Here is a 17,392-nt window from a genome sequence, read left to right on the forward strand (position 1 = left end):
TACCAGTCAAAATGACTGTAATAACCAAATAACCCAAAAAAGGGAAGGGAGCAATGACAAGAATCATTGATACTAACAAAACCGAATGATTACAAACAAAAAGAGATCGATGATAATCATCAGAGAAAACAAAAGGAAAAGTAAAAGAAAAAGAAGGGACCATACCGTCTTGAGGAGCGAGATGGGGAGTTCTTCCCAGACATTATAAATCTCTTTATAGGAGACAAGAAGTTAAGAAGAAACAGCAAGAGACAAAGGAAAGAAAGAATGAAAAAGTTCTGAACTCTGAAAAGAGATATTAAAGGTGGCATTCTCTCCTCCCAATAGATTTTATAAGAAACCGAAGGACCACCAACTGGCGCCTCAAGTCCAACGGGTAAAAGCGCATTAAAGATGCAGACGTGGCGTAAACCAGGGACATGACGGTAAAGTTGCGACGGTTACATAGTTTTCTTCCCATCATGCCCTCGGCAACTTGCAAAGTATAGGAGAAAAATGTGTGGGTAAAATACCCGACGGCCACGTGTCAACATCCCAAGGGATGAATATATGATAAGATGATGAGGTTGGAGCACCGAATCATTCGTTGAGAGAAGGATTTATCTCAGTCGAGGCAACTGCACAAGCGCCACATGAATCACGCGTGTGTATAAAGGTCTAATCTTCTCAGATGGTCAAGTATAAAAAGCAAGACCGCATTTAATGAAGGATAAGAACAGGACTTGAGTAGTTGGGCATCGTGACGGAAGACTCAGACGATCTATTCTACGACGCAGAAGCGATGGATCACTAGGTTCTCCACAGAAAGGCATCACAATCCAAGGGAGAGCGAGACAACTCGGAGGGAGGACCAAGTATGCCATCGCGAGGGACGGTATAGAACGAGTCCGAGGGAGCCAGGACGATGGAAGACAGCTCACCCAACTCGGAAAATCAAGCGACCACGAGTTTATTCTGTCTATAAATACCAGTCCATGTACCAGGAGATGGAGAACTTATGTAATCTTAGATGGTATTTCTACACAGAATTCCTGAGAGAGACTTAGATAGAGAGAAAGTGAAAATCTAGAAGAGATCTGTAACACTTTCAAGGGTAAGACCTTATAATCAATAAGAAAACATCTTCTTCTCCGTGGATGTAGGTCTTCATGGCCTAACCACGTTATATGCTTGTGTTAATCTTTACATTCCATGCTATTTACATCTTGTTCATGTTGAATCTTGTATGTTTAAGTAGTTTTTAGTCTTTAATTTTACTTGGGTATAGTAGTCAGAAAATATGCATCTACAAAGCTTCTAGTTGGACATCTATTTAACAAATAAACAACGTAATCAACAGCTTCTGCCCAAAAAATATTTGGTAGATTCTTTATTCTTCTCATGGTACATACCTTCTCCATTATGGTACGATTCATTCTTTCTTCCACACCATTTTATTATGGTGTATACCTTGCAGTCATCTAATATTGAATATCATGTTCTTTCATAAAATTATCAACTACTATATATATTATGTACCCCTATCGGTACATATTATCTTAATACTTTTATTGTTCTGTTTTTCAGCATATATATGTTTTAAAACTTCTAAAAACATTAAAGCATCATTCTTCTTGTTCAGTAAACATACCTAAGCTTTTTTACTAAAATCATCAGTGAAAGTAATGAAGTACATGTTTCCACCATAATAAATTTCTTTATTTCGACCACATAAGTCACTATGAATTAACTCTAGTGGTTGTTATGCTCTTCTTGCTTTGTATATGGTAAAAGGATCTCTATGTTGTTTTCCAAAGATACAATCTTCACACCTTAATTTAGGAAAATCAATGATGGGAAAGCCTAAGACCATCTCTTTCTTTGTTAGAACTTGTAAGATATTAAAGTTCACATGACCCATTCTCTTGTGCCATAACCAAGAGTTATTATTAACAAAAGAGGTACAACAACTTTCTCTTTGATATTGAAATATTCAAAGGAAACAAGCTAATCATATGTACTCTTGCAATCAACATTCTTCTTCGATCACGAATTGTACATATACCATTAATTAAAGATGTTCGTAGAATAAACCCTTTCAGAAAGTTAACTCATACTTAATAAATTTTGATGCAATCCTGGTACATAGAATACATCCATTATATATGTCTATGAACCATTCTTAAGTATGGTGCCTATTCTTCATTTTCCCATAACTGGAATTGTAAAATTGTTTCCAAACTTCATAGTTGAACGTACATGTACTCATCAAGATTAATAAATAAATCTTTTCTTCCACACTTTTGATTACTATAACCTGTGTCTAAATACCACTATCTTATTGTTCGAACACAACTTATGCCGATGAAGAATTGTATTCTGAGGCAAAGTGCCTCCAGTTAGAAACAAAAATAATCTGGGGACAAAGATAAATAATGGAAACCCAAAAACCAGAACCATACTCTCGTCCAATATGAGTTTTTCTCAAGTCTCAAATGAGTTCAAAGACATGTATGAGGAAATTCTAGCCGTTAGTCAGAATTGTTTATGGCGATCAACTATAGCAAATAAAATAGTTTGTGATTTTCAGTATCTTTAATTATAAATAGACATAAAATTACACCAAATGAAATTATACTCCTTCCGTCCTACAGTGGTAGACCTATTCATTTACAATTTTGTTCCACTAATTGATAGCCATGTTTATATTCATTATTATGTATTTTAAAATGTTTTTGATGATATAAGGTTTACGCATATGCGTGGCATAGTCTGAAAGATATATTATTTTTAAATTTTACCAATTATTATTCACGAGTGTATAATTGAAAAAATAATACTTTAAAATACTCTTGTCATCTCCTTGCCTAAGAGCATTAATTTCCAATACTTTTTTTTTGAAGCAGAGGGAGGGAGGGTTGTTTGATTTACATAGAGTTTAGAATCATCAGCTCTGATTTTTGAAGAAAAAATCATGCAGATCTGAAGGAGAGGGGCAACAAACAAACCCTCAAAGAAAAACTCCCACATCTCTCCTTCTTTTTGGTGATCTGCACAGTGGAGCTTCATGCTTAAATTAATTTCCAATACGAGGTGCTAAAAGTCGGATGTGGAGGTCTTAGTTATACCCTTATTTTTGGAGTTTTGTATATGTGGCAAAAAAATGTTTTGCTCATTAGAGCATCTTCATCGGTGGGTGTGAAAAATCTTACGTGAAAGTCTTATTTAGACTTTTATTTATGGATTTTTATATATATGGCAAAAAATAAGAATGTTTTGTTTATGAACCATCTCCGATGGTATGGTTTTATTTTTAAGATTTGATTTGCGGATAAAGAATAAAAATGATTTTCTTTTTTCTATTATTTTATAAAAATTTATTTAGAAATAATAATGAAAAAGATGACATAAAGGTCATTTTGAAGATCTAGATAACACTTTCTCTAAGATTTTTGCATTTATTTTGGTACCCCTTCGACTTTGTATAGCATACTGTTAGAGATGAATTTAATTTAAATGAGGGTCTAAATATGTGTCATGAGAAAGTAAAATTTTCTTCTTCTGTTGGAGATGCTCTTAAGATTGTATAAACTTGAACTAAATCACTTATTGTGGGACGGAAGGAGTCGATGATTAGGGTTACATTCTTCCCTTTCTGGATAATTGCTCGTCCATAATAGGTCTGAGAGATGTTCATTATTTAGATAATGATATACATTCTTTTGTGTCGCATCCGTTTTTTTTTTTTATTATTGTTAATATCCTAGACTAGTGGTCCATATAATACATCCAAATTCCTTGAATTGGAGTTACTTCCGACAGTTACGGAATTCAAACCCTTACCTCTGTTATGAAAACAAGCGTGTATACCTACATATAAACACAATGATGTAGTACTACCACCAAACCACCACCCTCTTCTATGGGGCAACACACCCATCTCATCTGGGACATGATGAGCAAAGGTGATCGCTGTCGTATGCGTCAAATATAATTTAACTTTCTCACTGAACTAAATTTAAAATGAAGTATGTGGTAAGAAAGAGTTCGTTCCCACGGAGAGGCTTTTGTTGTTATGCAAATTTTAGTTTCTTAGTAACCATGGGGTGGAGTTTTATTTTAGCAAAGAAATAAAGCAAAGTAATTAATTGGAAAAATCAATAAAAGAAGATATTGGTCACGGGATAGTATCATTCACAAACATGTATTTTCATCAATGACTAGAATTGGTATTTTAATATGTCTTTTACTAAAAGGCCTAGGATATCTTGATCGCAAGTCTATCCCGCTAATTCCCTGATTTCATCACAACCACATTAAAAGATGTATATGTGAATTCTTCCTAGAAAGCAACCTAAAGTGTAAAAGCACAATTAAGTTTAACTCCCTAAAAGCACTAAATTCTATGGAGTAAGACTAATCAAGGCAATCAAACGTGTAAAAGCACTAATTCAATTTAACCAAGGTTATGATTCATTTGTGACTAGTAGGATATATTATTACAAGCACTACCCACAATTATGCTACTTAGAATCAGGGATAAACAACTTTTTCGTATTGAAAATCCTAATATAGCTTTAGAAATGAATGCAAATCGGATTGATTCGGGACTCAACCAAACAAACAATCAAATCATATGACAATATAAACCATGAATCATAAAAAATAAATTATTGTGACAAAACTAATTCATTGAAGCAATATCATGTTGTGAAATCAACCTTATCCCATAACCAATAATAATTATTTAGCTACTCATAGCTTTTGAGTTTATCATATTACAATAATAAAATGAAGAAGATGAAAAACAAAAATGAAAGCAAACCCTAGTCGCCGCTCTCCAAAGCTCCAAGTAGAAAATAAATACGTGATACCCAAAAGAAGTAGAAACTTTCTCTTTTTGTAGCTTTTCATCTTTCCAAAACTAGGTCTTCAAAGCCCAAAGTCCAATAACAAGATGTCCACCAAGCCCATATGTGAGGAATACCAAAGTGAAAATATGTCCCAAAAGAGGTTGCCGGAAAACTGGTAAAATGGCCGGAGAATGGACGGAGAAGTATCTCAGGTGACCGGCAAAGTCCACCCGGTCACTGGTTAAAGACACTCAACTCAGTCAATGCTAGACCGAGTCAGGACGAGCTATCGAGCCAACTCAGTGATGTCAGCTGAATCTAGTTAGAAGCTAACTCAGCTGATTTGGTCTAGGCCAAAGCCAGTGCAGGGCTGTAGCTCATTTTGCACATGCCATAATCAAATTAGCACCAGGATGGCGCTTCATCCAAACATCACTTAGCCATCCACACAGCTAAAACCAGCCAATACTGCCAAATGCTTTCTCTGTATTTATAACACCAGCTCAACCTGCAGTTCTGTCACAGACATTTCCCTCCAGCTACATTCTTTCTCTTGCTAGTATGACCAACCCACATCTCAGATGAAATCCAGTTCCCATGTTACATTCACCTGCAATAACAGCTCAGACCACTAATAATAACTCCATCTCGTTTGTAACATCTTGAACACCAGTTTCTATGGCCACTTGAAGTAAAACTCATATGCAACACCAGCACCATTATCCCTTGTGTCCTAGGCGTACATATATGCTTCATTACAGCTCAAACACCAACACAGCATCATTCACCAGAACTGCACCCTATTCTCTGTCACCTGCAATTCGAATAAGCAATTTATCCTGCACCAGTTCAGCTGTAGCCATTCAGTCTCAGTTCAAGTCACCACCAGAGCTTGTAGCATCAGCAGCAGAAACTACAGTTCCACCCACAATTCCAACAAGTCTTAGCTGAGAGCCAAGTACCAACACCAACCTGAATTGCAGCTGCAAACCCCTCCAATGCACTTACTCAATGCAAACAAGCACCAGCACATTCGAGTCTCTGTAATTCACACTGCCTAGCCATTGCTATATCATCTCAGCAAATTCATGAATTCCGAAACTCCAAGCTACAATTCAACTGCAGCTTCACCAACTCATAACCAGTGCTCCACCAACAACATCTGCATCTTACAGGCAATACCATCAAAGCCACCTGCTTCCCTGTAACTCAGTTCATCACTTACTCTACCTATCATTCATTACCACCAACTGCAACCGCATCTTCTATCATTCTACTAACCACATCTACAGTTCAATTTAACCCATTCAATCACTGCTCCTGTTTAGGCTTAAACACAGTCGACCTTCACCATTTCTTCAGCTCAGTTCCATTGCCTTTATAGCAACCCCCAATAGCACAACTTCAATACTGAATCTGAGCTCAACCCATCAGAATTACCACCTTCTTCTTGCTAACAAACCATCACGCCGGCTGTTTTCTTCTCTTTGTTCTTCTGTAGTTCATACAACCAACAACTCGAACCATTCTCTGAATTCATGTAACTCAAGATTCAACAAATGACCAAATCTGAACCTAACCCTTGAATTTCAACCCCATCAGCTCAAACTATCTGTGTAACTTTCTTGGCTTCGATTCTCGAGTTCCTCTCCCTGTAGATTGAATCCAACATATACCCATGACCATTAACACCTTAATCAACTCAAATCTATCTCCTGAATCTCACAATTCAACAGCAACATCAAACCCTAGCTTCTCTCATTCAATTCAACCATCACACGCCATGAGTTCTTCTTCCCCGTGCTTAGCAACATCAGAATCCTCACACCCCAGCTCCGGGAAACCCTAGGATGACTTTAGGTACGCATATATTGGATAGACGACCACCTACTTCACATATGGCTTGTCGGTTCGGAATAACCGACAGCCTAAAGCTCTATTCAACTCAACCGTCAGTTATGGATAGGTGACATTTCATTCTTCACCTCTTCCTTGCGCGACCTATCCTGCTCCAAATATCACTCGTCTGTGAATTGACATTTTTTTTGCTTTTACGCTCCAAATGGACGTTTTTTCCTTTTTTTGCGCATAATGACTCCATTGCACCTAATACACTCAAAAGCAAACATAAGCACATAATTTACAAGAAAACTCACAAAGAAAGCATAAATAATAAATATAAATCTAGGTGTTTACAACACCTATCAAAAGGCAACGAAATAACAATCCGAATCTGGTCCGCTGGTAACCACCAACCCCCACGCACAAAAAAAAAATCAACAAAACTGATAAAAAAGCTCGTAAGAGTGCGTTTGCGCCGAGGATTTTAAGACGGAGTTTGGTTGGGGGAGGTGGTTCATTTTACTAGTGTTTGGCCCAACATTTTTAGAGTGGATTCCATCCTCCCGTCGATTTATTTTCCATCAACCAATAGAAAAGTAGTTGACACCCTACCCCGCTGAGTTTCAACTCCACCCTTTATTCTCCTCCCATATATAAGGAAGATTTTCCTCCCATTTCTCTTTCATTTCCAAGTTTTCGATGTTGGTACTCGGGTAGATTCTCAGATCTTAACTACATGCTTGTGTTTATTGTGTCTACTTGTAATGTAAAGATTGCGGACCATGTGGTGAATGTCTACCATTGCATATGCTGACTTTTGTTGAACGGATTATGATAACAATCAATATATTATCAATGGTAGTATTTACATTTGTATATGCCTCTGTGTGATTGTTGGTTGGGACTTCATTGGTTAAATAATAGTGATAGTTCCATGATAATCACATTTGGGAGGATATTTTCCAAATGTTGAATTCCATCGCATGCCAAACACCTAAAATTTGATTTCCATCCAAATTCTCTGCCCATTTAACTTGGATGCCAAACAGCAAATATTGGATCGGTGGAGGTAGTTGACTTTTTAGGTAGTTCCAACTACCTAGAAATCCAACTCCACTTTTGTCGAACGAATCCTAAATTTATAGTTTTAAATTTAGTCCACATAATTTTAAAATTTTAACCCACCCGGTGCATATATTTTATACTATTTCTTTTAGTCCCCTCATTCACAGAGTCCGGCTCGGCCACTGATAACTATTAATGGGAACCAAGCTATATATATCAATATTTATTAATAAGGACTAATTTTCCTTTATATTTTGTATATTAAAATATGAGTCGGTACACTCTTGAAATCCTTTAACTAATTTTGGGAGCAAACATTTAGCATCTACGAGAAACCTAGTTAGTAAGTTCGCGAATGATTCGCGAATTTTCCGTATCACGAATTTTATCGTCTTATTCGTATACGTTTGCAACTCCGAACCCAAGTCGTGTATTATGTGGTATTTCCGGATTATTCACGAATCGTTCACGAATTCTACGTATCCCGAATGATACGTCCGCTTAATTCGCCATAAACTTTTTAGCTTTTACTTTTCAAAGATTCCACTTTTTGGACTTTACTGCCTCCCGAACATACACGACCGAATATTAGACGTGTTATAATTTTTATGAAATAAAAACGACTGAAGAGATTTGAAAGTGAAGGTGAGAGAGATCTCAAACTCACTAACCAAGCATCTAAACCACCATACGACGTCCTCTTGGATAACTAATGTTGTATATATTATTAATATCATCATATTAAGTTTATTTTTCTTTAAATAACTCACACATATGCATAAAAATTGGTCTAACTATATAAATACAAATTATTTGTTATATATAAATACCGAATTTTCAGAGCCGAACTCACATTTATAAATCGAATTATACACGTACGTATGCCGTTCCGAATTACTGACGAATCACGTCCCGTTGACCGAATTTTGGACCGAATTTGGATTTTACAAAACCATATAATACTGGTACGTATGCCGTTCCGTATGTTTGCCGAATCCCGAAAAACTAACTAGGGGCAGAATATGTATGTTCATGTACTCATACGGTCACAGCAAAGTGGTACTAATAGTTGAGCACGAGGTGAAATGAAATGTTGACCGTAAAATGATCTTTTGACAATTTTGTGATGTGTGCCATGGGAGACTTCTGGGTGTGTGATGTCATTCAGTCATACTCCTACTAAAGAAAAATTTGAAGATGCATGCCATGGCGTAGTCAAATATGGCGGGTCCATGTTAATCAATCAGTTAAAAAGATGGTCTTGAATGAGACAGAAAACGAGGGAAAGAGAGACTTCAAGCCTAAACTAAAGAGATACTGCTGACGTCCTAGGATACAGAAACAAGGGGGCCCACCATACTAGACAGACTATCGATGTGTTGTGACTAATCAATCGTACATGGAGGCCGTGCCAAACCATAATTGTTCATGTCTCATAATCACAAACATGTTAACAACCACAGACAGAGAGGTGAGAGTAGAAACCTGGGTTGTGCACGGACGCTCCGCTTTTTGAAGACCAAAACAAAAAAACAAAAAAAAAATCAAAGAAAGAAAGAGGAACAAACGTGTGCCGAGGAGCTTTCAATATTTTCTCGAAATTAAACTCCTCATAGTCTCCAAAACCTGGCCGGTATACCAAGATTAATTAGATTTTGTGCCCGGGCAGTTCCGCAAACTTGCTTCGCAAATTCAATTTACAACTGCAAATAAGATGGCATAGTTAACTATATTTTTGATTTGGTAAAGTTCGGCTTCGGCTTCGCCTTGCCTCGTCCCGTTCCCATCGTGAACAGGAAGACCTACACATCTATTAATTAGTAGATTGTTCTATACTTGTTCTATACTTGTTCTGCACATGATGATGATGGATTTTGTTTTAGCTCACTGATCTTATTCGCCCAGAACCTGAGAAGCCTTATGCTAATCGAAAAGCAGAATAAATACATAAGAATTAGAAAATTTCCTACTTAGAAATACCTTCAAAATCTCTATTAGAGATTCATAAACCTAATTAGCTGTACAAATCTCATGTAAAGAATAAGGTCTACAAGTTTGTAACTTGTTTGAAATCAAAATAATGATTTAACAGTCATTATGATGTACATAGACATAGAGGGACGTGTATAAACGGGGCCAATCACTTCATTGGTTTATGCTTATGAGCTATAAGTAGGGCTGTGCAAAAAAATCGGAACCACGGATTTAACCCGTATCCGTCCGCAAAATTGCGGATTTCATCCAAACTGTAAGACGTATGGGCCGGACACGGGTGGGATTCTCAAATCCGCACGCATTGCGGTTGCGGTTGTCCTTTGAAAACCGCTGATTACCCGCACCGTAGGTTAGTAAAGTAAAACCTTATAACATAAGACAGGCCCAAACCCCAATTCAATAGCATTGGCTTCCACTAGGCTTAAATGGGCTTCCACTAGGCTTTACGCAACGGTAGTAACGACTACCAACTAAAAACACGATGCAAAAGACAGACCCAGATCTTTTTTTTTTTTTTTTTATCCCTAATCCGCAACCGGACCGCACAATCCGCGGATGTAAAATCCGCGGGTGATTGGGCCGGTCACGGTTTAATTTTTCAAATCCGCAGCTTTGACAGTTTGGTTGCGGGTGACCCCTAATCCGAAACCGTCCGTTGCACACCCCTAGCTATAAGATGATTTCATGGATTTTGACATACACAGACAACTGAATTTGGCCTAAGCAACTTCAAATTGTGTTTGGACTTGGGCCTTCAAAATTCAAAACAAACAATTTAGAATTTGGCCCTAATTTTTATTAGTCAGTGTGCATCATCCACGGTCATTGTTTTTTCTTCTAACCATACATATTTTTGGTTTTGGTGCATTTTTGATTTGTTGTGGCTCGGCTTCGCTTCGCCCGTACAACCCATCACTTAAGTTTTTAATTTGGTGTGTCTTTGCTTCGCCTCGCCTCCGTCCCGATACTTTTTATTTGGCGTGGCTTGGCTTCGCCTCGTCCCATCGCGATGTATTTTTTATTTGGTGCGGTTTTGCCCCGCCTAAAAATATAACAGTGATAATTAGAAGAAAGAGAACAGTGTAGAAGAAAGGCAGAGATACTCTATGCAAACAATATCAGTAGATGTACAAACAGAAATTAAGCACAGAGAAATTACAGAAGGCTATGCTTATCTACCATATTTATAGGCCATGCAGCTGGAAATGTGAGAAAGAAACCACAAACTGCCAAATTTCCACATTTCTCCCCTCTTGCAATTACAGTATCAATTTAGAAAATTACATTAAGCATTTTTATGTACTGGGCATATACTTCATTGTCAGAATTTTCTTGCGGTCATGGATCGCGTTTTATGGGGCACATCCACCAGCCAGGAATGAATACCTACATAGAAATCTCAATCCCCTCAAAATCTATTCTAATCAATTTTACGAAGAATTTCTGCATTACGGCCGATCCTAACCTCTGATTCCGCTTCCTCCATGGCTGTGGCTGAGTATCCATGAAATGCTGCTTATGGAGCAAAAGAACTCCTAAGTGGAGCAAAAGAACCAAAACTCTGAGGATGGCACCAACCTACAGCTTTATGCTCCGACTATCTCAAGATACCTGCATAATAAGATTATTTAGTGTTAGTCAATCCATTGTATGTCTATCATTTTCAAGGTAACATAATCTTCAGTAACTACAAAAGTTCCATGTTATTGTATACTATCCAGCCTATAAAGATTACGATATCTCTCCATTAAACCCAAGATGATCAAACAAAACGGTCAACTATTAGTTTAGGTATGGAGGTCTGGGCTGGAAATATCGCAACCTGACTGAACTGGTACTGGGAACATACCAAAAAAATACAAAAACTTCTGTATGTATACATCTCACGTCATCCAGTATTAGAATTTTTGTTTTAGCTTCACCTAAATTTAACTTCAAATATATAATTGCTTTTGTAGTAGAACCCCGATGCCTTTACTTAGCAAGTGGTGTTGGAGGAAATGTACCGAGAAGCAGAATATGGTATCAAGTGATCATGGGTATGGGATAGAGATGGTCTCTATTGGACCTTCAAAATAGTTAATTCTGCCTATGGTGTCACTTGCAGCAGAATCATAGTCTCGACATCTCATTTAATATCTTCTAACTTAACATTGCTCACCTCCAAAGTCACAACATATTTTAATTTCCTACAATCAATAACAAATTTACCCTCAATCGGTTAGTATCATCATAGAAAGTTTTAAATTATGGTGAACATGATGGAAATTTTGAAGAACCTAATAAGTTCTAAATTATGATGATCACGATTGATATTTTGAAGAAATTAATAGTAAACAGTGAAGAAAGAAACCTTAAAATCGTGGTAGTCTGATCGATACATATTTTCAACATACATATTGAATCTGCATATGCCAAACTCTAGGTCCATCTTTGGTGTTGCTACGATTGTCAAGGATGAAGATAAGTAGCATTATTGTCATCACATCGATTGTTGTCGTGATACTGACGGTAGACAAATGAAAACAAAGTAAGCAATCAAGAAAATTCATTACTTGTAGGCAAATGAAAAAAAGGTAAGCAATCAAGAAAATTCATTACTTGGATGCAACATCAATAAAGCCACAGACGCGCAACATTAGCCATCGGCAACAGAAATAGGAGTAAGTGTTAACTCTAATACGTGTATGGCAAAATATTAACGTACAAATAGAAAAAAGTCAACGTTCCATAGATGTTGAACATACAAAATTCTAACATGGTTGTGGTGATCAGAAACTTAATGGACCACCAATCCTTTCAAATTAACAATGTTTGAAATTACATAATACGTACCTCCACGTAGTTATGATTGAAGAAGCATCATTCATCTCGATCACTTTACCTTCATATTGTGCCCGTTGTTGGTAATACTTCTGCTTGCTCATCTTCCGAGAAATGCACCTCAATCAAGTATGTAGACAACTTGGCCACACCAAGATGTGCCCTTTTTGACATTTTCAAAAGCGATTAGCTGAGATAGCCAATGGCAACGGGTACACACCAAACAACCTGCACATTCGTAAAGTACCTTTAGATTACTCACATCAGTAAACAACTATTAAATTTACGCAAATTTACTATAGAAAATCCTATACACCACAGTGATTCAATAGCGCATAGGCCGAACTAAAACATTTTGGACCTTAAGTAATCAACTGGTGTTCAGCCTCGTATTTTAAAATATTTTGGACCTTAAGTAAACTCACCAGAATAACCCCGAAAAATATATAATCAGCTTAATGCAACAGAATTAGTTCGTAATTGAAAAACTCCACGCCTACAAAAACTCCATGCCTACAAAACCAAAAAACAACAAAATGAGTAAAAAAATAAGAAACCCGAATCAGAAAAAATAGAGAAAAGGTATCAAGCATTAATCACCTACAAAATCAATAAGTTCATGCACTAAACTGCTATAGAATCAAGCAAGTATCTCGACACTGAAGTACCAATAGCATAAAAGAGACTTTCAATGTACATAATTATTGGATTTTACCTAAAAGGGAACTTGTTGCAAATTATACACATGTAGATACTGAGAGGAATTATCAAATATCCTACGATCGTTATTTCTCTTCCCTTACATCATTAACTACATTCTTATGATTTCTAAAACAAAGGACCTTACCAAATCAAACCCAAGAAACTGAACTTTATTTTCAAGTCTAATGCACACCGATCACCGATCAGTACCACACCAAAGTTAAGAATATATACACATTTGTGGCAAAAAGTATTGAGATCCTCAAATGGAAAATTAAACCTTAATAAATAAATATAAAAACCTAATTAGTTAATCAAATTCTTTATCAATCAAAGAGAAAAATAAGTACCTCACAAAATTGTGAGATATGCAAAAAGTATAAGATTACACACCGATTAACAGAGTGTGATATTGCTCTTTTGTACCTGCAAAATAAAACATAGGTTAGGGTTTATTGATTGTACCTGCAAAACAATACACGGGTTAGGGTTTAATGATTCAGAGAAACGAAGAGACAGAAAGAAAAAGGTTAGGGTTTACCAATAGTAAAAATTCATTCCATCGAAATAAAAACAAATAAAAACATTAAGAACAAAACCAATAACGAACAATCAAAACAGATAATGAACAAAGAGATGGAGAAGGCAAACAAATAGAGAAGAAGAGAATAGAATAAGTGTATCATCGTTAATGATGATTTGTTTTGTAGAAAAGAAAACCTAGGTTTGTGTTCCTTAATGATTAGAGTTTCAGATATTACTGATGGTACCACAAATCAAAGTTAGCGAAGAGACAAAAAGGAATTTTGATCGTAGTTTCCATCGATTAAGGGGCTCTTTAAATACTTTAGATCATTAAAAACGAATAATGACCAATGGTCGATCAGCGAAAGAACAAAAAAAATAAAATAAAGGAGATTCGCAGGGAAGAAAGTGGAAGAGAAGATGAAAGCTAGGGTTATGGTATAGGTTTAGGTTTAACTGTTTTTTTTTCTTTTGTTCCCGAAAAGTCTGTTTTTTCCCTTTTATGCCGTTTTTCTTTTTTTTTTGACCCAAAAAGATATTTAGTGTTACATTCATATAATTTGAGGAAAAGTGGAATGAAGAATTTTCAAGGGATGGGGTCGCTCATCCAAAAATGGATATTCTCACTGTGCGACGCATGGCCTCGCATGGCTTAGGAGTTTAAAGGATTTGATTGGGTACCTAATAAAACTAGTTTTTGACCCGTGCTATGCACGGGTTTATTTCATGCTTAGTGGATCTATGTGTTGAAATTATATTCATTAGAAATCAAAAATGTTATACAAAAAAGCTAATAAAAATTCAATGATGCTCCAATTTTTCTTCAAATTTTTTGTATTCTTTAAATTTTTTTTACCTTTTTTGGTCCACCCGATTATGATATGCTTTTCAGAAAATGATTTATATCCCGTGGATTCGATCCCGCGAATTGTACTGACTGAGAGAGGGGTTGGATCCACACTAAACCCATCCTCTGTTAAACCGCCAGGTCAGGGAGACCACCCCATTCTTTCTCAGTCGGCACGCACCGCGGGATCCAACCCGCGGTGAGTGTATCCTATCAACTGTTTTTCTTAGTTCTTCAATGCAATAATCGATTTTCTTAACTTCTGATTGCCAAAAAGTCCATATTCATCGCTAAAGCAGATGCCAAATGTTTCTCCATGCACACATCCGTATGTGATTACACCATCTGAGGCATAAGGTGACATCTTTGTTTCATTAAGAAATAAGGATATCCACGTCAATGATTTCTATGGAAGAAAAAAAAGTAAATATTAGGACAAACCTTCGTTGCTTTGCTTGGGACTGTGTTGTAATTTGATTAGTAATTAGTATAATTACATTCGTAGATTTTTCTTCACGGCATGAAAATCAGACCTCTTAACGAAAATATTAAACAAGATATAATTGGGTTTGATAAATTGTAACTATTGCACTGTACATTGTTGGAAAAACGATTAATAAAAATATTTTTTAAAGATTTTAATTTAGTGTTTCTTTTGTGAATGAAAACTTATTAGTCCCACATAGTGGAATTTCCACTCTTTAGTTGTTTTTAAGAGACTATATAAGATTTTTAGTCCCACATAGGGGAGAAGCTCTTCTTAACTTGAGTTTGTCAATTATATAAACAAATTCATACTTTTGTAAAAGTATGAAAAAAAATGGGTTGCTCTATATTCTAGAGGGACCCCTATATGGTAAAGGGGTTGCTCTGTATTTTAGATGGACCCCTAAGGGAAAACATGGGAAAGGGGTTTCTCTATATTTTAGAGAGACCCCCAAGGGAAATATTTTGTATTGCTTTCTTTAACCTTCGCAATTTTCCTTAATGTTTTTTCGGAGTTTCCAAGCTCAAGTTGAGCATCTACTACATATGCTAGTAATAGGTGTATTAGGGTGTTTTATCTTGGAGATATCCGTCCTGTGAGGGCTATAACATCACTCTTGAGTGTAGCCGGGGGCTAATGTCTTAAGGACAGCGTGTTGAACACGCGACTCACTCTGTTTTCCAAAGTTTTTCCCTGTCGCGGAGATATAGGGGAGCTTGTTCATTTCGTCAAAGCAATCACTTCCACTATAAAGGAGCTAAGTATCAATAACTTTTTGCTTATTTGATTTTTCTTTGTTTTTGATTATTGCACCCAACAATCTTAAGACAGTAGTTATTTGTAATAATCGAAAATGGTTGGTCTTGTGAATCATGGATGTTAATTGTGGAGTGAAAAACAAAAAACGAATTTTTGGTCAGCTGTAGAGTTTCGAATTTATCTCTCAACACAGAAGGAATTTCGATGACCCCTTTTGACACAACGTAGTAGACATCCTGATAATTACCCGCGTAAAATTTCAGAATTTTTGTAGTTGTAAAAATATTTTTTTGATGTTTTACAAAACAGAAAAACGTTTCTGAAAAGTTAAGCAGAAGTTTGTCGTTAACTAAATTAATTTTTGTGGGGTAACCATGAGTTTTTTGAAACGCTGATTCAAACGAAGTTTGTATATCTAGATGTTATCTTCAAAACTCATATTTTAATTTCTGATTTGGAATTGTGATTTGTGAATAAAGGTGTCATCTCCGAGGGACATGGCTAATAGCCGCATGTGGTTGGAAACAAATCTTCCAAAGATGGCAAAGGTGAGAACATCGAACGCAACACTAAGCTTGGTCTTCATAATAAAGGTATGTTTCGTAAACCTGAATCTAGCATTACTTTAATTAAGGGTGATTTTTATGTTTGTAAATTCCTAGCCATATGGCAGTAAATTGTAGACAACGTAAAAACCTTAATAAATAGTAAGTTAATGCTAATTTAGTTGAAACAAACTAGAACGAGTCCAGTCGCATAATGTCGGAAGTTATTTTAATAACCAATGTGAGAGATATTGATGGGTGGACTTTGGATCCACTAAGCATGTTTGCTGAAACAGAGACCTGTTCACCTCCTATTAGAGGATAGGGGATGTCGAGAAACTCTATATGAGTAACTCATCTGCAAAAGAGGTTGCATAAAAGGAAAAGGTCGAGCAGAAGCTCATATCTGTAATATTCTCACATTGAATGAAGTTTCATGTTCCGGGCATATGCAAGAATCTTATATCTTTTTATGTTGTAGATGGTAAAAGATTGAAGATCTTAAGTGAATTTAGAAAACTTGTTGTAACTAAGGGAAGTTATTTTTTAGGCGACGGTTATAAGACTTAGGGTCTTTATAAGCTTAAAGGAAAATCTGATAAAACGAACATAGTTGATTCTTGTGCTTTCTTTTGTGTGACTTTGACATGTAAATTATAAGTCAATGCATAAACTGGATAGCATAGGCTACGTACCCAAATTTAATTTGGATATTGAACACAAAAGTTAAATTCGCGTAGAATCAAAATATGATAAAAAAAATCTTTTAGCAAAATGTTCATAGAAATTCTAAATCCTTAGAATTAATTCACTCGGACCTAGTTGACATGAATCTGGTTCAAACTAGAGGTGGTATGAAATGGTTTATTACTTTTATAGACGACTGTACTAGGTATTGTCATATATATTTGCTTAGAGGTAAGGATGATGCCTTAGAACCTTTAAGAGGTATAAAATTGAAGTTGAAAAC

At 36.2% G+C, this 17,392-nt stretch overlaps 1 long non-coding RNA gene across 4 annotated transcripts; it reads right to left on the bottom strand.

The window, feature by feature from the left end:
* Nucleotides 1–10,927: 10,927 nt before the first annotated feature.
* LOC113293760 lies at nt 10,928–14,188 on the bottom strand. 4 transcript variants are annotated; one of them, XR_003332539.1, is made up of 7 exons: nt 13,653–14,188; nt 12,983–13,070; nt 12,570–12,785; nt 12,088–12,239; nt 11,896–11,923; nt 11,200–11,345; nt 10,928–11,120 (listed from the first exon to the last, which is right to left on the bottom strand). It is a non-coding gene; the product is annotated as an uncharacterized LOC113293760 (long non-coding RNA). The 4 variants fall into 4 exon arrangements; XR_003332538.1 differs by having other exon boundaries at nt 11,741–11,923; XR_003332537.1 differs by having other exon boundaries at nt 11,657–11,923.
* Nucleotides 14,189–17,392: the final 3,204 nt, after the last annotated feature.

This window comes from Papaver somniferum, chromosome 7 (genome assembly GCF_003573695.1).
Source record: "Papaver somniferum cultivar HN1 chromosome 7, ASM357369v1, whole genome shotgun sequence".
In the NCBI taxonomy this organism is placed as follows: domain Eukaryota; kingdom Viridiplantae; phylum Streptophyta; class Magnoliopsida; order Ranunculales; family Papaveraceae; genus Papaver; species Papaver somniferum.